The 24,402-nt window shown below is 37.3% G+C and overlaps 1 protein-coding gene and 2 long non-coding RNA genes across 8 annotated transcripts in view; 2 read left to right on the plus strand and 1 right to left on the minus strand.

The window, feature by feature from the left end:
• The window catches only part of LOC141350574 (NACHT, LRR and PYD domains-containing protein 1 homolog), a 131,654-nt gene that overhangs the window by 18,005 nt on the left and 89,247 nt on the right, over positions 1–24,402 (plus strand). The gene's annotated exons all lie outside the window — the stretch shown is intronic.
• LOC141350578 (uncharacterized) lies at positions 1,029–20,143 on the plus strand. 2 transcript variants are annotated; one of them, XR_012358648.1, is made up of 4 exons: positions 1,029–1,393; positions 18,068–18,165; positions 19,035–19,156; positions 19,316–20,143. It is a non-coding gene; the product is annotated as an uncharacterized lncRNA (long non-coding RNA). The 2 variants fall into 2 exon arrangements; XR_012358649.1 differs by lacking the exons at positions 1,029–1,393; positions 18,068–18,165 and adding an exon at positions 18,404–18,474.
• On the minus strand, positions 4,565–13,875 carry LOC141350576 (uncharacterized). 3 transcript variants are annotated; one of them, XR_012358646.1, is made up of 6 exons: positions 13,431–13,875; positions 12,653–12,696; positions 12,535–12,578; positions 12,389–12,440; positions 7,845–7,939; positions 4,565–4,818 (listed from the first exon to the last, which is right to left on the minus strand). It is a non-coding gene; the product is annotated as an uncharacterized lncRNA (long non-coding RNA). The 3 variants fall into 3 exon arrangements; XR_012358644.1 differs by having other exon boundaries at positions 12,535–12,696; positions 13,431–13,874; XR_012358645.1 differs by lacking the exon at positions 13,431–13,875 and adding an exon at positions 13,266–13,422 and having other exon boundaries at positions 12,535–12,696.

A 24,402-nucleotide genomic window follows, 5' to 3' on the forward strand; every position in this document is an offset into this window, starting at 1 on the left:
AAAATCCAACCTAATCATAGATTTAAATATGTGTGATATATTCTGTTATTTTTCTCATTGTAAACAAAATATAGAATATATAGGAAATGTGTGTATTTTAATGGCAAAATATTATATTCATAAATGTAAAAAATTACCTCAGGTGTCCAGTGCTGATGCAGTTGTTGTGAAATTCACTACATAATGCTTTTTTTCGGCCACAGTGACTACGCCAAAAGGTAAGAGATTACACAAACTAGTTTCACTGTTTAAAAGAAACGCAGCGTGTTGGTGGCATCTGCTGGTACAGCTGTGTAAATGCAAGAATTACATATTCAGTCAGTGACATAAACAATTGCAAAAAAGTTTTTATTACAAGAAATGTCCAATATTATGAACATTTTTTTATCAAAGTATTGTGTTAACACGATGTAAAGTATAATCGCAGTATTGCCAAAATCCCATTATAATCGCATTATGAGGGTGCATGTATAAACGTGTTCATTGTTGTATTTTTGCAAAACATCTGCAACTGTCTTTATCCGATAATTAGAAACAGCATTAACTGTGTTTATTCAGGGACTACTGAACAAACAACCAACTTTGTTAAAGCTGCATGTACAAAATGAAGAGCTTTTTACAAGTGCAAAAAATTCTAAAAGTTTCAGATAAGTAAAGATAATAATCTTTAAGTTCAGCAAATGTTCATTTCGAAGTTTTTATGTGTTCATTATATAAAAACAAAGACTTAAAAATATATATTTTAAGTAGCCTAAATAAAAAACGAATACCTTTTGGTGCATGCTGCCAGTTCACTACTTGAACTGACATGTTTTACTGTTGCTAAGTGTGTTCCATTCCATCGTGTGAATTCTACACGCATGCTTGGTAACTTTACGCCGACTAGAACAATTGGGTAAAATACAGGAAATACGTCAAGTAAGTGATCTAGTGCAAAAACTGCCGCTGCGTCCCAAACCGCCTACTTCCATACTATATAGTATGTAAAAAGCACTACTTCGCCTACTATATACAGTATGGAAGTTGGCGGTTTGGGGCGCAGCGGCAAGTGTGGGTATTTGAACGCAGCCAGTATTTCCTAGTAGCCGCGTGGACTGTACTAGTGAAGCAGGCTACAGTGATTGAGTGTGTAGGAGTGAAGGGAACAGTGAATGAGTTGTGTTTCGGACACAGCCATGATAGTAGACGTAGAGATCAACAACTTCCTGATTCAGTTGTCACGATCGGGTTCTTTTTGCTTTGCATAGGAGGACAAACAAAAATGAGAAAAGTCGATTTTTGCGTGGCTTAATTTCTGTATAAACATAAGGAAAACTTCCCCATAGTTGTACTATTTTTGGAAGCGTTTAAATCGCAATATAAAGTCGATCTTTCACGATGACGGACCCTTACGGTAAGTGGACAAGTTTAATTTCATTTAAATTTTTTATATGCAATAGTGTTTTTATATGTTGAGTTATCTGAAGGTAAGCAACCCCCTCCCAAAAAACAAAAACAAATTTTGCACCAGCCGCCACTGTTAAAGACTACTATGACGGCATTTCTGTGCCAAAAAGAATCGAGCGCATGATACCCGCGCGCGCGCAAAAGTGCCACTGCGCGAGCACAACAAATCTGCACGCGAGGAAACAAAAGATTGCGAGCTCCTTCCAAACCCCCGCGCTCGCATGTCATCTCATATGCTCGTAATTTAAGCACTCGCGCTTAGATGTGTCTTACAGCACGCGCAAAATCATCCCCACACTCTGTATGACGAGTGGATGCTGCCAATTCAAAGCCTAACCTGGAGAAGGATAAGCAGCCCACCCTTCCGTCGCCGCCAGTCCGTGTGGAGTTTTGAATGGATTTCATTGGGACTGCAGACATAAGACCGGCGGTGACGTCAGGGCGAAAGGAATCGTTTACCGGCGACGACGGCGCATGTTCGAAATTTATATCAAAGTATGGCGAGTGGATAGTGCCCCAGCTAACAAATTTATGTTCTGAGAACGTTTTCCTAACGTTCCGTTTTGGTTGTGGGTAGGGCTGCACGATAATGAGAAAATATGCGATATGCGATAGTTCTGTTGGTGGGTGCGATGGCGATATGCCTTGCGATATGTCTTAAGGCCCGGGTATACTTTTTTTCCGCGTCCGCGTCCGGCTCGTGCGCGCACGCGTCCGCGCAGCTTTCCGAGTATAGTCCCCGCGGCTACACGCGGATGGCCGCGTTCGACACTATACGCAATACAAATGATTTCTTATTCAAATTATTAGTCTAACAGGCTGTCAGGGCAGCACTGATTTGGAGACATTTACAGTACATTAAAACATTAGGATAGGTGAAGAAAAGTAACTGATCCACCATTGCAAACACAGTTTAGAACAAACAACAAGACAACAAAGAACAGGAATCAAACAAACATGCTCCAGAGCTTTCTGTTCTTGGAAGAAGTAAAAGTTAAAGAAAAAAAAAACGATAGTATGTGTGCAAATGCTGTCTATTTCCTTTGTATAATTGTTTATAGTGGAGGGCCCTGTTTAAAGATTTTCACGCGCATGCGCTGTTGTACGCGGACTGTACGCGCACTGTCCGCGCGGTCTCAAATTTTGGGCTGCACGCGGACGGTCCGCGTGGCCGGCCGCGGACCCTCCTGATGACGAAAATGACGTCATGCGGACGGCGCGCGTACGCGGACGTCCCTAGTATACTTTCGGCTTTACTTAGAGAAATTCTTTTTTTATTTGCTTTTATTTTAGCATTTAGGTATGTAATGAAATAAAGAGGTAATGCATATTCTAAAGATGTAATTAAAATATGCTATACATGTGACAAAAAACTAGTAATGTGTGACCATAACGCAGTACTTTGATTTATTGAATATTTATATTATTTTCATAAATCCAACCACTCCAAACTCTCTTTCCTTTCTCTTTGACATGAACAAAGCTGAATGAACTTGTGAATATGACCCCCTTTAAATGGATTTATTAACATTGTGAAAGGTGTAGAAAGACTAACTTTATACAAAAAAATGTATAGTATATTAATGATAGACAATGCAGGTCTATGGATTATAAAGTTGATAGGTTTGTGTAGAAGCAGTAAAAGTGCCTCTCTTTCTATTCCTCTGTAGCAAAGAGCTTAATCCGTCATTATTTTAGATTCAAAAGTATACTCTATATAAAGTATTTAGATTCCGCTTACATAATGACTGTTTGACAGTTTGAGCTGCTCGTTCAGTACAATGGGCTTGGCATTAACATTGGTTATTTGCTACCATCTTTGTAGCAAACCTTTTAGATATAAAAAGACGGTTCATTGATAATAATACTATAAACATGGGAGAAAGAAAGTGCAGCGCGTGGCCGTGACTTTATATAAACAAGAGTAAGTTTTCATCGCCATAGAAACCGGAGGCACGCTTGAGACTGCACATGCGCTATAGTGCATTAGACTCTTCACGGCCGTCTCTGATCGACTTGGGTTTAAACAGACCCGGTACCTGAAGTAATTAAAACGGGACCGACTCGGACCCAACTGACCTTTCAAAATATAGACTCGTGTCCTTCCGTGAAGACCTCTAATGGATACAACTATGATCAAGTTCAGGAACATGGAAGGATACAATGATTCAATGACACTGAGCTTTGCGTCGCACCTAATTCATCGAGAAACAGAAAGCACGCGAACGCACAGCGAACTCATCAGAAAAGACACGACGTGCTCGCACGCATAATGTCATTATCACGGACAAAAAAAGACAAAATTTGATGCTAAATATACGTGGGCAGTTGTTAATATACACTTGAGAGAGTCGCCCAAGTAAAGTAAGTGTGCGGGAACCACCTTCTGATCTGTATAATTTGGACGATGAAGCATGCAACACACAAATGATAGACACGTAAAATAAATGCAAGTTATCGCAGCTCCCTGCGATATGCATATCGCATACACAGTTATCGCGATGGCGATACATTTTCGATATATTGTGCAGCCCTAGTTGTGGGAACGTTATTTGGAATGTTCCAAAAACGTTAAAATGTCCAGTTTGCTTAACGTTGCTAGAACGTTATTTTATGGTTAGCATAACGTTCCTACAATGTTCTTACAACCTAAATTTCACTAAAATATAATGTTCTACAAACGTTCACTTGGAACGTTCTAAGAACGTTGAAATGTCCAGTTTGCTTAACGTTGCTAGAACGTTATTTTATGGTTAGCATAACGTTCCTACAACGTTCTTACCACCTAAATTTCATTAAAAATATAACGTCCCACAAACGTTTGTTTGGAACGTTCTAAGAACGTTGAAATGTCCAGTTTGCTTAACGTTGCTAGAACGTTATTTTATGGTTAGCATAACGTTCCTACAACGTTCTTACCACCTAAATTTAATTAAAAATATAACATTCTACAAACATTCATTTGGAACGTTAAAATGTCCAGTTTGCTTAACATTGCTCCCACAACGTTCTTGCTACCAACATTATTTTTTAAAAATACAACGTTCTGAGAACATTTATTTGGAACATTCCAAAGTTTAGATAAAAAAATGTTTTTGAGCTTAGCAGTGATCCTTCATTCTCTTTTAACATAATTTTATTAAATGATAACATTCCAGGTGCAACGTAACTCATTAACAGATCAAAATGATATAAAATGTAACATAATACTTAATAACATAATACTTACGACAATAAAATATAAATTGACAGCAAAACATAACTAGCTTTAATAAAAACATTGAATCAGTGAGAACTTTATAAATTTGTGTGTGTGTGGGATGTGAGTGCTGAAAACTAGCACTGTCCATGGCCTGTGTCTTCATGCCCCATCTGTAAAGTAAATAGAATAAAATTTATTAGATACAGTGCAATGAGTACGACAAATATAAAATCTTAAATCAAAACAGCTATTATAAACTATAAAATATTAGCTAATCTTTTCAAGTTTTCTGGTATTCAGAAACAATATATTTTATAAAATGTAAGTAGCTATAAAACTGTAATAATTTTTTTACATTTACACAATTACAAATTAAAACAGATTTTTATGGCATTCATTAAAAATGACAAATAAACGTCTAACCAAAATGAAATTCCTTTAAACAAGAGAAACGTACATCTGTCAGTGAACACAAATGCAAATGTTTTCATCTTTACAATGAAACAATTTGCTAATCTATAATTTATTATGCAAGCAAGGCTTTATAGTTAGCTCCTGTTCCAGTATCTTTGTTAAAGGCAGGATAGGCAGGAATTATCTAAAAAAACGTTTTTATAAATTTGTTTAAACTGTCTTTATATATCAATACAGCAGGCTGTAAGTACTCTGAAAAAGAGAGTACAAAAATCGAGTGTCTGCAGACCTCCCACCACTGTTCCAAACACAGCTCACCCTTTCCATTCACTCCACCCCCTCCCTTCTGGGTTTCTTCTAAAGCCACGCCCCCAAAACACATGAACGCGTGACGTCGACCGCTCTGCTGGGAGAAGGATTTACCTCAGACGAGCGGAGAGGAAAGAGCGCGGTGCATGTAATAACATCAAGTCACAATCACATGTAATAATACACCTAACTTTATCAGTAGGAATATAAACAGATAGGATGCCTTCTAGTACTCACTATTAAGCCAGTGTTTTGCATGGAAGAGTTTGATGAAAGCATTGTTGACTCTGATGAGGACTACACTCCACAGACAATACCGCTACGTCGCTTCGTCGACTCGAGGAAAAGCCACGTGATATTTACTCTTGTTTGATTGCTTCGTTTATTCCCTTTTTGCCTTGTTTCCCTTCGCTGACTGGATATGCAGGTACTGTGAGTTCTGAATTCACTTTCTGAGAGTTCTGAATGCACTTTCTCTGCCATGGTTGTGCTCTTTCTAGAGTGCCTCGTGCACGTTCAAATCAATCGGGTGTGCTCATGTCTGGGCAGATCCCATAGCAACGGGTGGTGCCATGGTCGCGAGAGAGAGTGATATTCGCGCAAGCTAATCATTTGTTTCGTCTCGAGTGGAGATAGTTAGCTGTGTTTAAAACAGTCGTGAGAGATCTACAGACACTCGAGTTTTGTGCTCTCTTTTTCAGAGTACTTACATTTTGATTATGTATTTGTATCGAGTATGCAATCTTTGCGGCAGATCTGCGAATCTGCAGTGTTTCCGGCTCTGATTTGAGAGACAGTTTGTGCGGATCAGCCGGTTACGAGTTGAGAGATTCTCGAGTCAGAGCGGATTCACAGGTCTCTTGAGTCCGTATTGTTTCCGGCTCCGAGTGAGAATCTCAGGTCAGTTTGCGGCTCTCGCGGATCAGCAGGTCTCTCGAGTTTGCAATGTTTCTGGCTCTGAGTGAGAATCTCGGGTCAGTTCTCGCGCGATCAGACGGTTACGAGTGGATCTGTAGAGCGAGCGAAGTCTCATTATTAATGTTGAAAGAGGTTTGTGTATGTGGTGGGGCTGTTTATGGTTTTACATTGAATTGTAGTAGGACTCAACTGATCCGGGTTAATGATACTAGAGACTCGCGACTCATGAGTTAATTTAAAGATCCGGGTAAAAGATCCGAGTGAGTCACGACTCAAACAGGTCTAGCTCACACTACTGATTGTTAAACATGTGTGACTGTGAAGCATTTAATAATTAAATTGTAATGTCAATACTATAACTGATATTATTTTTGTGTGAGGCTCCGACGCATTCACAGACTCTGAGAGACGCTTTTGTTTGTCAGAAACTTAATCTCATGTGTAATCAGAGTTATTGTTAAAGGAATAGTCTACTCATTTTCAATATTAAAATATGTTATTACCTTAACTAAGAATTGTTGATACATCCCTCTATCATCTGTGTGCGTGCACGTAAGCACTGTAGCGCGCTGCGACGCTTCGATAGCATTTAGCTTAGCCCCATTCATTCAATGGTACAATTTAGAGATAAAGTTACAAGTGACCAAACACATCAACGTTTTTCCTATTTAAGACGAGTAGTTATACGAGCAAGTTTGGTGGTACAAAATAAAACGTAGCGCTTTTCTAAGCGGATTTAAAAGAGGAACTATATTTTATGTCGTAATAGCACTTTTGGGAGTACTTCGACTCGCCTGAAAAGTCCGCTCCCCTTCTCCCTCTCATAATGGGAGAGGGAGGGTGTTACTGCGCCGAGTCGAAGTACTCCCATAAGTGTTATTACGCCATACAATATAGTTCCTCTTTTAAATCCGCTTAGAAAAGCGCTACATTTTATTTTGTACCACCAAACTTGCTTGTATAACTACTCGTCTTAAATAGGAAAAATGTTGATGTGTTTGGTCACTTCTAACTTTATCTCTAAATGGTACCATTGAATGAATGGGGCTAAGCCAAATGCCACCGAAGCGTCGCAGCGCGCCCCAGCGCCCACGTGCACGCACACAGATGATAGAGGGATGCATCAACAATTCCCAGTCAAGGCAACAACATATTTTAATATTGAAAATGAGTAGACTATTCCTTTAAGTAAGCGTTTCGACGTGTGTGCAGGAGGCACTTATTTTAACAAAACGCATGATGCACATGGTTCACATAACGTAACAAACACATATTTTAGAAGAGAAGTCACCGGTCGCCACTGCTTAAATACTTATTTTTGGTCACATGGATAGGATTAAGACATTCAACAGTGTGTACACTCACAATAAAAACAAAACATTGTTCCTTTTTAAAATAACGAATATGCACTTTCAGTAATCTCGTTTTTGTAAACTGAAATAAAACTGTATTTTTGTTATGCATTTTTGCATCTTTGATTTAACTAATGTGTTATTATTAAAAAAAAAATATAACTTTTTTTATAATTCTGTCATAATTCTGGGGGGTGACTCACTCTTGAATCACGATAAGGAACGTACTTCAAGGTGTCTGCAATGCACTCTTCTTACACCTTAACTGGCACTTTTGGGTGGATCTTTTGGCAGGCCTCTAAAAAGTTTTGCATAAAATAAGTAACATTTAAGTAACAAGCATAAAAAAACTAGCATTTCTTTACAATCTCCTTATTTTGTGAAAACGTGTGGAAATTTTTGGGCAAAAATAATGTGGACCTCAAAGAACAAAATATTTGTCATGATCCCTTTAAAGAAACATTTCTTAAAAGAATAGGTGATGCTTAAGGGCTAATTATAGTTGTGCGTATGTCCTTCAGCATAGGCTATGTGTTGGTTTTAGGGCTGGGATAAACGATTATTTTTTAAACGATTAATCAAGCGATTCTTTTTTTCAATGCATCGATTAATCTAACGATTCATTTTATCTGTCCGATTCGACTTCGATTCGATTCTCGATTATCTCCCCATTAATTAACTAATAGCAATTTATACATGTTGATTTACATATCTGAATGTAAACATTTCAATATATGTTCATTGCTCTTAAAATTTCAAAATAAAAAAGACTATACAATTGCAAAATACTGCATTCTTAGTCAGAGGTAGCATTCAATAAAGCGTTTGCAGCTCATACTGTGCAGTTTAGTAACAGTATAAAAATCTCAAGTTCAAATTACTTTATTTTACATGCATTTATGAGCAAAACCCCTTTAATGTGCCTTTTGATGGTCAGTGTAACTTTTATAACTTTTATTTGTTTAATCCACATTGTTTTCGTGCTGTTCTAGTCCATTTAATGACAGATATAAACACAATTATAGACTTAAGAAGCACATATATTATTAAATCTCTTTCTCTTAAGTTTGTTAAGATAGATTAGGACTCATTTACTGCTGGACAGAGAGTGAATGAAAGCGCAGTCTTCTGGCAACAGTGACATATTTCATTGCTTTCTGTTAAATTGCTCAAAATCATGATTGTTAAAACACACTTGGCATCACATTCATGATTTTATGGTAAAAATGACACTTTTTCGCGTCAATCCACGAGCATTTAAACCATAAACAAAGCACTTTCACATAATTGAGCGTGAGCAGCGCAGCAGAACCCACGCAGAAACGATTGCAACACTATTGCTACAGAGCTGCGAGCTCGCGCTGCTCATGCGGCAGGGTGCATGCTTGTTAACATGGGCGCTGAAAAAAGCACGCGCCCGCACGTACTGCTCACACTTGCTGTGTGAAACCGGCATGGACTGAAGCCACTCGCGTTGCTACTATTCTACGGCGCCACCTTTTTGGGTCTGATGAATCGACACGCATATTTTGCGTCAACTTATTTTTTGCGTCGACGTCGTCGATTACGTCGGCGCGTTGTCCCAGCCCTAGTTGGTTTTCATATATAAATCTGCGTCGACGCGCAAACACAAGCACAGATTCCTGGTGGCCAGTATCCTCGCTAAAACCACAGAAGCATCTCAACCGCAAAAGAAGCAGCTTACTCAGTTAACTCACAAACGAAAAAGAAGAAGCAGCTTGTTGTGTATGTTTTGAGAAGACCAGCAGTGATGGAAAAAAAATAGGCAACTTTTGGTGCAGTTTGAGTTCAAACACTCCTCAACTTGGCCAATCTTTTTTCGCAAACGGAAATGCCTACGACACATGTTTTTTATATCTGACAGGAGGGGTTGTAGTGGATCAATCACAGTGCTTGCGGTCCGCGTAGAACTGACGCGCTGTTAACATTTTGGTGAGGTGCACATCAGGCTACAGATAACCTACAGCATGGCTACGGTGTAGACCTTACGCACAACTATAACATAGGCTTTAGAGCAACCCAGGCTCACTCGTGATACATGCCTATGCCTAAATTTCTGCATACCCTGAAATAAGTTACTCCGGGTACAAATCGTTGCAGCTTTAGATTAAATGTCCACTAGAGGCGTACAGGTGGCGACTAACAAAAGGGACAGTATTGAATATTTTAAATCCTTTATGTTTTAGTCAGCGGTGTTTCATTAAAATTAAAAAGCAAAGAGAACAGTGTAAGTCGGTATGCAAACTTTTTTTTGCTTTTTCTGTGAAAAATTTTTGGATAATTCTGCGGAATGATTTTAAATATTTAAAAAAATATATAAGAGAATTTAAGCCGTAAATATTGCATCTAAAATAATTACTTTTTAAAGGCTTACAATGAAAATGAAAACACCAAACCAAACAAGTGCTCTGAATTAAATTGGACCAACACGAACCAGATAGATAGAATTATAGTTTGTATATAAAATTACATATATTATTGTTTATAGTGTTATAGCAGAATAAAAAGCTTGTGTTAAAGGGACATTCCACTTTTTTTAAATATGCTAATTTTTCAGCTTTTCAGTTAAACATTTGATTCTTACCGAGAAAATATACTCTCAAACTGGCGTAATAATCAGTGAATTTGCTGATGTAACATGGCTGCAGCAGGCGTAGTGATATTACACACTGCCCGAAAATAGTCCCCTTGGTTACTTTCAATGGCAGGGGACTATTTTCGGGCAGTGGGCAATATCACTACGCCTGCTGCAGCCATGCCACAGCAGCAAAGCCACCGATCACTACGCCAGAATGAGAGTATAGTTCTAACCACATCTGCCTAGAAAATTGCAACTTTTAATTTCCGTCGGTCTTAATACACAATGTAATTACAGAAGAGTCAAGTTTTAAATAGGAAAAATATTGAAACTCTTTGGTTATTTTTTAGCACAATGCTAATGGTCTGATCAGATTCAATGGATTGGATTGAATCTAATATTTAACTCTAGGGGAGCTGGAAAATGAGCATATTTTCAAAAAAAAAGTGGAATATCCCTTTAATACATTTTTGTTGTGAAATTAGCATGTATGAAGAATTTCATCATCTTTTTTACAACGCAATGTAAACCAAGGCTTTGAACCGGTTCAAGGAACGAAAACCAGAAACTTTTGATGTTTTGCAAGGAAAAGAAACGAAACCAGAAACTTTCCAAAAATATATGTTCCAGGACAGAACCGTTAATTGAAAATAATGGTAACCAGTTAATAACGTTATTTTTTTAGTTCTTTGACAAGATTTCTGTGCAATTTGACTCTGTGAAGTTCACTTCCGGTCATTGTTGGCTCAGAGAAATGAGAAGCTTGCCACCAGCAGGTAGCCTACTCAAGCCCAAGTCTCTAATGCTCAATCATAAGAGGTAAATATTGTAGGCTATCAAGTATCTCAAGATGTTTGTTTGTTTATTTTTAATAATAATTAGTGGTGTAACGGATCGCAGTTGGTCAGTGATCTATACAGATCACGACCCACAGTTCAGCTCGCATGCGATTTGCGGATTAATATGCAAATTTAAATAGGGTGAAAGTTGATCATTTGCACGTGTTTCAAAGGTTTGTCAATGTAAACACTCAAGTGATTTTAAACAATTTCGCCGCAAAAAGGCGCTAAAATAAAAAAAATCTGTACACACAGAAGCACATGCATTTGAATGTATCCGGCCCAACTCCAATTAGGGCTGTCACTTTTTATTCGATATTCGAATATGCATTCGAACATGACATGAAATATCCGTATTCGAACAATAAATAAACCATCTGGTTTTTAAAATACCATGTGTAGCGCATTTTTTTAAGTAACACCTCGTAATAGGAAGGGGGCTGAGAGTGGGACCGACGACGGCAACTGTGCGCAAGAGAGGGAATCAAATTGGACCAACATGAACCTCATGTGCATGTCAATATAGAATTATAGTTTGTATATAAAATGACATTTTATTGTTAATATTAAATATTATAGCAGAGTAAAAAGCTTGTGCTAATACGTTCACATTATGAAATTAGCATGTATGAAGATAATTTCATCATTTTTACAACGCAATGTAAACTTTATATTAAACAACAACAGCATTTGTCTTGTAAACGGATTTAAAATGATCACGTGCTGACTGTCACATGTCACATAGACGAGTGAAGTAAGATCTACTTAACTCAGCTGTAAGTTTTATTTCTCAAATATCAATGGTTTGTGTGCTCTATCATTAAAAACGGTCAAGCAAACAGCACGCGCAGGGTTAATGTATATGCACGCGCGCATACATAGGTTATATATGTGCTTGTTGTCAGTGACAATTACTTTTCAGAAACACGCTCAAGCGCAGGATGTGTGTGCTTGATTTTTCTCAAAAGTGACAGCCCTAATAAGAAGATTTATAAAGACAGTACATTACGCGTATACAGACAGGAGCCATCTTAGAAAACAGTCTCGATAAGTCAAGCAACGAATGTCGTGCTATATACATTTGACACCCCTATAATCCCTCCCACTCTGAAGTGTTGCTAAACTCAATGGAAATGCTAACCAAGCCAAAGTAAAGTAAGCTGACTCGACTTTACCTGTAGGGTACTATGCAATGGAAAAGCGCCTTTAGGGTGCAAAACCCCTTTAACCATAAAACAGGGTTAAAATGACGTGCTGTCTCTGATATATTATATATAACTACAATATAAAATCGTAAGATTTACATTACCATAACATCTTCACTCTGAAGAGTCGCTCAGCTTCTTCTAACTCAGTCAAGTCTTTTAGAGAGAGTGATAGAGGTAATGTGATTAGTAGCTACTGAATACACTACAGTTATACATTTAGTACATTACTTAATTAATTGCCATTTACCTTTCATTATGTACGGTGACTGGATAATCCATCCATTCGCTGACCTTTAATAAAAAATACAAAGATAAACTTAATTAACACCTGTCACCGGTATCAACTGGCAGAAATTCACTCTTACCATACAGCATATGTGAAAGAACTCAGAAATTCACTCTGATGGGCCTACAAAAAGAGAAATAATAAAAGGGAAAAACACTGCGATTAGGCAAGGTTTGAGCCAAACATTAGTTGTAATTTTGGTGAGGTAGTATTGACTCCAGCCATCTCAGGCATAAGTGCTTGGCCTGCTTGCAATGTCTGCTTAAACACAAACATAACCCTCTCACTAAAATAAAAGTATAACTCTTAAAGATAAATATAAGGGATGTCAAAATGCATTAGATATGAACCTTTTAAATATATTAACTAAAGCACACCACCTGTTGCCAGAATGCTTGTTTTTATCTATATAATTTACATGCAGATGTAACAGTTACATTAACAATGTCTGTGAAAATGTCTGTACACGTTATTTTTCTAGAATTATTTCTCAAGTGACTGTTAGGCAACATAAATGTATTGCCTTTTTTAAACAAATCGTATTTTGTAAATTATGAATTAACTGCATAAGTAAGTGCCTTATTAATCACTGTTCCTTTAAGAACATGCTTCATTAGGTTAACCAGAATAATATAATCTGAAAGATTCTGAACAGTTTTGTGTGCAATAACATTTAATTAAGACGTACTTACAAAAACACCCAAGAAAAATTAAGTATCAAACCATAGTAAACCGCAAGCTACACGATTACTACGACAAAAACTTGCAAACCTCCCCTAACAGTAATGACTAATTAGGCTGTAACAAACTAGACAGCAAGAAACTTGTGCAAAATATATTAAATATTTTAAACTTACTTCTGAAACCCCGCTGTGCTGTTATACTCTTCTCTCAGGCTGCGTCCGAAACCGCCTACTACATGCTATATAGTACGCGAAAAGCAGTAGGCGAGGCGAGTAGTATGTCCGAATACATAGTATTCGAAAAACAGTATGCGAAAAAGTACTCGGATGACCTACTACTTACGGTTAGATTTTGCAGTGTGCATACGATGGACACTTAACTATCCCATGATGCCCCGGGAGAGGAGTTATCCAACGAAGAAGAAGAGGCATGCGGCTGTTTTCGCGCTGATCTATGGCTGAAATGACATGACGTGATGACGATGTATGTCACGTGATGTAGCAACATGGCGGATGTAGTACGTCCGAATCTCATTCATACTACCAGGATTCATACTATACAGTACCTACTGTTTTAATGCCAAGTAAGTAGGTACTTCATCTAATTCAGTACCTACTATACAGTATGCGGTTTCGGACGCAGCCTCAGTCCTGTCAGATTTTCCCGGTTATTTTGTTCTTCTGCGCTTCTGGCCTGAGTGGCGGTTGGCAACTAAAGGTTCATTAGCGCCTCCTACTGGACTGGGTGTGGCGCATTCAATAGGCAGTGGAGGAAATTCTATGTTCTTTTGACTATTAATTATTAATAAAGCAATACATTAACACGATTTAATAATAATAATAATAATAATGTGTAAATTCGCTAAACAAACACTATACTAAAAGATATAAAAACAACCACAAAATAACATTAGGTTATTTATTTATTTATTAACTTTACCAATCCCTGCACAAATAAAATAAAAAAATAAAATAAAAATAATAATGTAATTGATTTGTGATTATTAATAATAATCAGTATCAACTTTTCACTGTTTGTTAATATACACAGACTTAGTTGGCAGTTCTCTGATGATGGTAAACTAATGCAGTCATTTTTGTTCAAAGTAATTAAAATAGCTGTTGATTCCCCATAATGATCATACATTTCAAATCTTCTTGAACACTCACTTACATATTTAAAGATGATCTGACCAGATAAATTTTACTTGCTGTATAAAAGCAAAAACCTGTCTGATGGTGATCCTGGGGGGGGGGGGTCTTTAGATCACAAAACTAACAGGACTTCATAATATAGCATTTTTAATACAATAATGCAGTGTTTTCTTTGTCATTTTTGACAAATACATCCACAAAGTACCATAACCATATGCCACAGCTTTAAAAATGCATCAGTATCACATGCATGTATGTTTACATACATTTATTAAATATGTGGAAAACAAATATGTATATCACATATTTAGAATTAATGTTGTCCACGACGTAGGTGTCACGCGTCTTCGTCGGCGACGTACTTATCCATGACGTTGGTCTCACGCGTCAGTAGAGGCGACGTATCCTTATCTCACGTAAAAGTACACGACTGTCTCCTTTGCTTGGTTATCCGTGGCACTATCCACTCGCCATACACTCTCGCGCTGCATTCTCTCTCACCTGCTTCTTTTCGCTTGCGCTAATACAATTCTTTTTGGCAGTCGAGGGGCGGGACTTATTTCTTTACATGTAATCTCAAATGTCATTGGTTACTACACTATTCTTAAAACCGGTTGTGATTGGACAGTCGTGGTAATCAGCGGCTGCCATTTTGTGGTGAAAATCAACTGGACAACAGCACGGATACACAGAATGACAACGAAAGAGAAGTCAAAGTGGAAATAAAACACGCGATGTTCAGCAATCCACTGTAAAAACTATTAGTGTGATAATACAAATCTCGCCTTTCATCGTTTATTATTATTTTAGTTTTTTTTGTGTGTGTAATAGCAACTTAATTCCTTTAAGAAACTGCAAGTCCTAGCCATAGAAACCATAATAATGATTTATATGAATATGTGTAAGGTTTTGTCTTGTATTTTTCTGTATTTTGTGTATTTTTGTTATTTGTACTTGTATTTTGATATCCTGCTCTGTTCTGACTTTTATTTTGAAAATCATCATGCCACGTCACGCTTCACACTTCCTGTTTGTTTTTGTATATAAGTCACTTCCTGTTCACCTGTTCCTGGCTGATTAATGCTTAGCCCAACCTACCCGTTTCCCTGTACTCTGTTTCTATATTCTGTTATCTGTATTCTGCCTGTTTATCTGCCTGTGTTTGACCCGTGCCTGTATATTTGGATTTTGATTGTACTCTGCCTGCCTTGACCTTGTGCCTGTTTTGGATTACGATTTTGGATCACCCTTTATGGATATGTTTGCTGGTCCTTTTTGGGATTTTTCAAATAAACACCTTTTGCAAATGGATTCACTTTCTTCATCGCTTTCTTCAAAGCACCCGTTACAATATGATACTAATTACAATGAGCTTATTAAATATATTTAGTGAATTCATTTATTTCATTGATAACTTATTTTTGTATGTAATATGTGTACCTCCTGAAACGGTCTACTGTTATTATAACGTAAGAAGAACTCATATAACTTTACTCTTAGCTGTCATTTAGAGAGAAATCTAACATTAATGAATCTCATAGACAAATCAGACAAGAAAATAGCAACAGATAATTTCTTACATTAAATCAACAGTACATTTTATGACAAACCTACATTAAAAGCTGTACTGTCTTTTCAGGTAGTTTTAGCCTACTTTATTGTGTATTGTTTTAACAACTTTATAAATATATTTACTATTACTTACTACCCAGGTGAAAAAGAAATATATTTAAATAGTATTTTTTGGGACATACTTAATATATTTAAATGCTACTATACTAAATGCATATTAAATGTATTATATTGAAACAACTTCAAATATATTAAATGCATTTCGAATCTAATCTATTTTAATCTATTTGCATTATATTTAATATATTGAAATTGTACTATTTGTACCGGTTTTAAGAATAGTGTAGTAACCAATGACATTTGAGATTACATGTAAAGAAATAAGCCCCGCCCCTCGACTGCCAAAAAGAATTGTATTAGCGCAAGCAAAAAGTAGCAGGTGAGAGAGGATGAAGCGCGAGAGTGTGGGGATGATTTTGCGCGTGCTGTAAGACAGATCTCCGCTAGTGATGGGAGAAACGAAGCTTTTCGAAACTTCGAATCAATTGAACCAATTGCTTTGAAAATTGATTCAGTTTTTCGAAGCAGTTCGAAACCCACACACGCTGGCGACCCCTGCTGGTCAAAATAGTGTAAAAGCAGATGTGTCCAAACATTATACACTTTTTTTACAAAATAATAGCAAGATTTTTATTAAAATATGTTACAAAAAATTATTTAACTTAATTAAGACACAGATAAAAGTGTATTATGTGTTTTTAGTTTTATTTAGGGCAAACAAATGAATAAAACTAACTACCCTTTTAATTATGCATATTTTTGTCATTAAATCTGTCTATAAACAAAAAGTAGACAACATGGCAGTGTTATTAGTCAGAAGGATAAATGTTTTATGAACTTTCATAATAAAACTGACCCGAGTTCATCTAAACATATTAGACACTGGTCATGTGATCAACTCCCCCTAGTGGTGAACCATCGGATTTTCGAAACGTTTCGAAACAGTTATGACGTAATGAAGCCTCGTTTGCTAAAATCCCGTGACTTGGGCCAGTTTGAAACAAGCTCGGAACCACTGATTCGAAACAAAAGATTCGTAAATGTTTCGAAGCCTCATGAAGCAGTGCTTCGAAAACGGCCATCACTAATCTCTGCGCGTGAGGGCTTGAATTGCGAGAATATGAGATGGCATGCGCGCGCAAGGGTTTAAAAGGAGCTCGCAATCTTTTGTTTCCTCGCTTGCAGATCTGTTATGCTCTCGCGATAACACTTTTGCACGCGCGCGGGTATCAGTGATGCGCTCGATTCTTTTTGGCACAGAAATGACGCCATACTTCGGAGATATAATGGATGTCATACTACTCTATAGGTACTCCAGATTAACATCAGAAATGCAGAAACAGCGTGTGTTACGTGAGCTTTAAAGCATGCACACGGCACGCGTGAGCTGTGCATGCTCGCGTGGCAGAAGCTTCGCTGAAGCAGCAGTTCTGCGATTGTTTCGGTGTCGGCTCTATTTTTGCTGCGCTGCTCACGCTCAGTTAAAGTTGCGGTCGGCAACTATTTCGATCATATCTTTTAATCATATTCACTGAAACCAACACTATGCTCCGATAGAACAACATAAATTAGACTGTTTAAGAAAAACCCGCGCTTCTAGCGCCACCTAGAGCCTGTTATTTGTTTTGCAAAAATCCACCGCTCTGGTTCATTTGGTCCAATCAGCGCAGGCCGGTTCATTTGGTCCACTCAGCACAGGGCTGTGTAAAATCTGCCTGTCAATCACAGTACCTGCACGTGCCACAGTGTGTGAATGCACTCCCTGTTTATTTTCTTTATTTGCCAAAAGCACATGGTTTTGTTGTTACACTGTAAACCCGAATGCTCTAAGTAATTAATTGTATTTAGTACTGTTAACTTAAATCATTACAATTAGTTCAAATTAATTAACCTTGTTGAGTATTTAGAACTTTCAGATATTTATGAGTTTGTAAAAATTAAACTTTTTAAGTTTGATGAATACATGTTGTTTTTTAATTTGCACTTACTGTCTCTTTAATGTACTCCAACTTAAAATCCCTCAGTTTAGAGATTTTGCGTCTGACGTCATCCGTGTTCACGTAAGCTGCTCACATTGAGTTCTTCTCCTCAAGATGACGGATCGGTCGCTTCATGGGGTGCTGTAAGTATCACCTTTAAACTCAGTGTATCAATTCTAAAGGCCATTATGTTTACTTTTCGTGTACATAATTGTGTTTAACAGTTAGATGTGATGTAGATATAATATTTTTAGATGCGTTGTCACATTGTTGCTGTCTTTTATGAGTAATGCCATATTTGGCTAGGGAATTTAGTGACTGCAGTACTGTAAGATTCCAGTAGGACAGGTGACTAGGGTCAAGTAGCGTTCCTTTAGTATCATAGAACAATACACTGATCGAGGGAAACTCAGCGTGTTTGTTTGTCTCTAATACCTGTTCCCTTATTGAAGGTAAAACCCCTAGAAAACCTATTATTTATTGCTTTAATGCTTCAGTGACTGTTGTGGGAATTATTATGAGTTTGTTTTATGCACTTTATTAGTTAAAAGTAGCTAAACACTGTTAAATGAAAAGTAGGTCACGCGTGGCGCACGTGAATCCCCCCCCTCAATGTGACGATAACTTGAGCGTAATGGTTGTGGTCTAAATGATTATTTCTAATGATGTGTATATTAAGGTTATGGCAATGCAAGTTTTATATGTATTGATCAGGATTTTTAGTTTGTGTTTATACTATTAGTCGATGTGTTAAGTGACTGGTCTAAAAGTAATAAACAGTGGTTAATGTGAATCGTTGTGCACATGGCTGTTTAAGTGATTAACTGAATATCACGCAATGAGATGTAAATGAGACACATATGTATACTATTAATATGCATTATATTGCATTTGTCAATGTATGTGTTTTAATGAGAGAGAATTGTTGCGTTTGCTACATGTTTATTTTTAGGTCCTGCTTGCTATTACTGTTTGAATCATAATGTTTAACCGTATAAATGTTTCTTTTCAGATTTCAAATAGGATGATAGACTGGGAGTGCAGGGTGTAAAAAGATTCATCGTTCAAGACTCCACCTCCTCAGACACCACAGACTAGAACATAGACACTGCTCAAAAATAAGTCCACTTCCATGTATGTATCATGATTGCCCCTCAATCTTTCACACATTCGGTGAATTCAAAAGACACCTGTGTAGAAGCCATGTAACGGATAATTCCTTATAAGTGATGTACTAAATTCTGGTAGCATCATTTTCATGTTCTTAATCTTTTTTGTTCCTGATTTTTTTAGCTTGAAGATTCTGCAGTGCACATTGAGAAAGAGCCACTGGGGCAATATACGGTTGTGCATTACAGCTCTAATGCCCAAATGCATAGTAACCCAGTGAATGTCTCTGTTGTTCTTGAGGACGAATTGGTCACCACCCACAACCAACTTCCAGAGGCCTTTCTTGTCCTGTTTGGATTCCTGTATGCTTTTCACATACATATTCCTAAAGGACTTGCAAGAACATTTGTATTTGTGCAAAAAAACTTTTGCTTGGCATGGAAGGTGGGAAACTGTCTCCTCGCCTGCAAACATTAAAGAACGAGTTATTGTGAAGCATAACTTGTACTACCTCAGCACACACAAAAGACAAAAAGAGTTACTTAAATGTTATCTAACTGATGTTACTTTGATTTTTTTACTTGTATCTACTTAGTTCTTATTGACAAGTTGTTGTATTAACAAACCGGTTCAGTTTAAGAAATTGTCATGTTTAATGCAACTGTGTGGTGTTAATATGAAGTTGGCTGTAAAACCATTCCTTGCTCATTTCTCATTTTATAAAATGCTGTTAAACAGTTTGAGCCTGTTAAAAGGTATGTTGTGTTGCTAAGAGAATTTAATTTTTGACTGAAAAATATGAAATGCTGTTAAACAGTTATGTTACCTTGAACCCATTAAAAGGGTAACTTTACTTATGTGGGTTGCTAAACAGACTTTAATTTTTCACTGCAGATTGTATCACATTTGTAAATTTAAGAGAGATGTTTAATGCAACTCTCTCATGCTAGTTTAAATGTATGAAATGTGCTGTGGAGCAATCCTTTTGTGAAATAAATTGCCAAAATTTTATTACACATGTCATGTGTTTCTGTGAAATTGCTGAAGCATTTTGATAAAGATTTTAGAAGTTGATTTAACTTGATATAGAAAATAAATAATTTGCTTAGCAAGAACTCAAATAGAAAAGTATAGTAAATGACACATTTGATTTGCAAGCACTCAAAATACACAAGTTTAGTAAATTAAATGTTTGAGTTGCAAGAGCTCAAAATATAACTGTAGTAATTAAAATGTTTGATATGCAAGAACTCAAAATATAACTGTGTAGTAATTAAAATGTTTGTGTTAACTTACTTAGTACTTTCAGTTAGGTCCAATTAACATAAATGAAAACCAGAAACTCAATTTTTTTTTAAAATTTCCCAACTTATTCGGGTTTACAGTGTAGGCACTCACATTAAAGTAGACACTTCACAGTTTCGAATGATGTATTACATGTATGTGTATGATTATGTGGATTTCACAGGAAAAATTGTGTCAAAACGCGGCGCTGCGTTTTTGGACCCCAGGTCTTTTTTTAACCCATCCACAGGATTCTGAGTGCAGCAAATGATAGATCTGAGCATAGGCGGAAATCCCGGGGGATTTAAGGGTTGTCCCCCCCTAAAATATCATTAAAATATGTGTATTGAATATAATTTTCAAGTTTGCACCTTAAACTGACCTAAACGCACGCTCTACTTTCTTAGTAGTGCTTCATAAATTATAGATTTAGAGCGAATTGCCCCAAAAACACATCCTTCACTGTGGATGTGTCTGCACTAAAGAAGACTTCAGGTTATGAGCTCTAGAATCTAGGGATGCACGGAATGTTTGGCAACCGAAATTATTCGGCCGAAAATATATCAAAAACAAATTTTACGAACAATGAGGTCTTTGATGACTCCATCAAATAGCAACCAGCGCAGAGTGAGAGGTGCGCACATGCATCAAACATGTTGATGAAAGCATTTTAACTCTTTCTCCACCAGCGGTTTTTAAAAAGTTGCCAGCGCCAGCATTGTTTATGATTTTCACAAAAGTAAAAAAAAAACAAAGTTTTATCCTACCTTCATTTGCTCTCTTCTTATCACCCCTCAAATATGGGTAGGTTCCTTAAAAATAAAAAATTTTAGGCAAAAATCTGAGATAATTGCGCTTTATTTTGAAAGCCTTCTGATAGAAATCCTATTTAGAGCGGTGATCAAAACCCGCACTGCATCTGAACTGTTTGGGGGAAGGGGTTGCTTCCTGGTTGCATAAGTTGGGTAAGAGCGCCATCAGGTGGATAATAACGCTATTATAGATTGCCGGAAAAACTTGTCATTTGCAGGGAAGCGTTTTCTCTTAATTGGCGAATCAATTTAACTTGTCAATGCCGGTGAAAGGGTTAGAGAAAGAAATGAAAACATACAGCACTACAAGTTTCATTTATCATTTATTTATTTGGTTTGGCTTCGGACAATAATTTTCTTCTTCGGTGCATCCATACTAGAATAAAAAACACAGAACACTAAACTGTTTATTCTGCATCAAAAAAAATTCATATTGTTCTCACTCGAATCAGCTGATCTCTATTTGTCAAACAGGGCCAGACATAGAGAATATAGCAGAGCCGAAGGGTTATGTAAGTGATAACGAATTTCTCATTACATGAGTTTGTGCACTGGGAATAATATTAAGGGCTTTTTACAGTGGAAAAGTTAATCCTGGGTTATTCTAAACTTCGGGTTAACGGATCCTGGGTTATCTTTTTCACTTTTCACACTGTTCATACTTAACCAGGGGTTAAGAGATAACCCTGGGGATTCATAATCTGCATTTCCAGCTCCAACACACCTGTCTGTAATTATCAAGCAACCCTGGGTTTCAAAACCCTGGTTTAATTTCATGAATAATTCCGCTTCTAAATTACAAGTGTGAAACCCTCTGCAGGGTTAAGAACGAAGATACCCAGGGTTAAGTGCAGTGTGAAAAGCCCTTTTATCTTAATCAGCTGTCATTTGAGTCTGTCTGTGCACTTTCTCTTTTTTGATCTTCCATACAGTCTTCGAAAACTACGAAGAAGTGGCAAGAATCTGCCTCGCATTGGATAATCCCAGTGGTCAGAGCTCAGGGCCCAGGTATGGTTGTCTCTTATGCTTTCTTTTAAATATGAGATCTCTTTGATTACTGGTATATGTTATAATGAATAGTAAATCATCAACTTAAGACCTGCACAGAATGCTATAAGGCATGGGTCTTCAACCGGGGGTCCGCGACGGAACTGCAGGTGGTCCGCCAAATGATGTTTGACCACAAGCTATTTTTTGCTAAAAATGTAAAATATATGTACAAAAAACGTTCCATGTCCCCTTTAAGTTGTGCACGTGCGTGGCCGCGAAGGCGCGCGTTCAGTTTAGCAAGCGGACCAAAATAAAATATCTGAAGATTATAAATGTACACTCAGGAAGCAGCAGTTGCAACAGAAAAGGCATCATAAAACAGGTAAATCTTATAGGCATGTGTGTCTTTCTTTCAGAATGTTATTTTAGAGTCAGTGCAACATTGTCTCATATTTCTGAACTTGGACAGCTGTTTCACGCGGTTCAGATTTAAAGCGCTAACTCAACAGGCAAATGACACCACACCGCGTCTGCATTATAAACTTTGACAAAACTATCGCTCGCATTTAAAAATGTATGAAACGCGCACCGTGATGGTGCTTTGTGCAAGATTCATGTTGAAATCCGCCTTTCAAATAGTTGCCCCAAAGAGATGCGCGCCGACTCAATGCATGTTTTCTGAGTCTGATATACGCACAACCGGCACAACGTCATAGAATGTCTCTGAACAGGTTCACGCCCACTTTTGGGGGAAATCAGACTAGATCTTCCATTGACTTCCATTCAAAATAGCGAAACAAAGCAACCTTCGTACACATGCGGCAGGCGTAAATAACTTATGAAATCACTCATATTAAACATTATCTGTCCACCCTGCCTGCCATAGAGCGCGAAAGATACATTAACATATTTAATTTGGTCAATATAAAAACATGTCTCTTTCATTCTCCCAGCATCAAATTTGTGTAACAACGCTCCCTATTGGCCAGAGGTGTCTTACCCGGACATTTACTCGTACCTCATCGAGTCAACAGGGAAGCAAGTGAATGATTTTACTTCGTATTTGAAAGTTACTTCATATTTATTTATTATGTCTTTATATTAAGAGTAATGAGTGCACTTTTACGTCGAGTCATACAACTAACTGCCTTAGCGATATTTCCAGCATTCACTGGATGGCGTTGTTACACAAATTTGACGCTGTGAGAATGAAAGGGACATGTTTTTATATTGACCAAATTAAATGTGTTAATGTATCTTTCGGGCTCTATGGCAGGCAGGATGGACAGATAAATACTCAACATGTTTAATCTGAGTGATTTCATAAGTTATTTATGCCTGCCGGCTGTGTAAAATTGTTGCATTGTTCCGCTATTTTGAATGGAAGTCAATGGAAGGTCTGCTTTTTTATCCCCCAAAAAGGGGCAGTGACGAAATTTACACTCAAGTTTCCGGATGTGCCGGTAGTCCGTATGAAGCTATGCAGAAAATAAACCTGCGTTACTCAAACTCGTGACAATGACGATACACGAGAAAGGGAACAAACCTCTGAATTATAAAGTAGCACAACCTCTACCCCCACCAAAATAGAGAGTCTTTGTGCCATTCACCATGGTCAGTCATCTTTATAAACTAAAAAGCCCAGGTTCAGGTAAATTCACAGTAAAATGAAAATCTATTACACTGCAAATACCTTAAAATAATATATTATTATTATTATTATTATTATATTCATATTATTTTTATTATATTCATATAAAAACTAAATCTACTTTAACAAAAAATTTATGCATGTACAACAACAGCATAATAGTGTCAATGTACTTTCCTAATATAGTATGGCTGTGTGACAATATGGTTTGTTTCTATTTATAAAACAGTTCCAGTCCTTGATTCTGATTGGTCAATAGTTGTACTTTAGTCCACTTTGCTTTGTGCCTAATACGAAAAAGCAGCCTCTCGTACCTTACTGATTACTTAAATATCAGTTTTACACATTTAGTATCAGAGGGTCCCCGCTCCATGCCTCTTTCATCTAAGGGGTCCCCGACCCAAAAAACGTTGAAGACCCCTGCTATAAGGAGTTTAGTAGCCTAGTGGTTAGAGAGTCGGGCTTGTACCCAGAGAGTTGCTGGTTTGAGTCTCACGGCTGTCAGGTTGGGACTGTGGTGCTGTGAGCAAGGC

This window comes from Misgurnus anguillicaudatus, chromosome 2 (assembly GCF_027580225.2).
Source record: "Misgurnus anguillicaudatus chromosome 2, ASM2758022v2, whole genome shotgun sequence".
In the NCBI taxonomy this organism is placed as follows: Eukaryota; Metazoa; Chordata; class Actinopteri; order Cypriniformes; family Cobitidae; genus Misgurnus; species Misgurnus anguillicaudatus.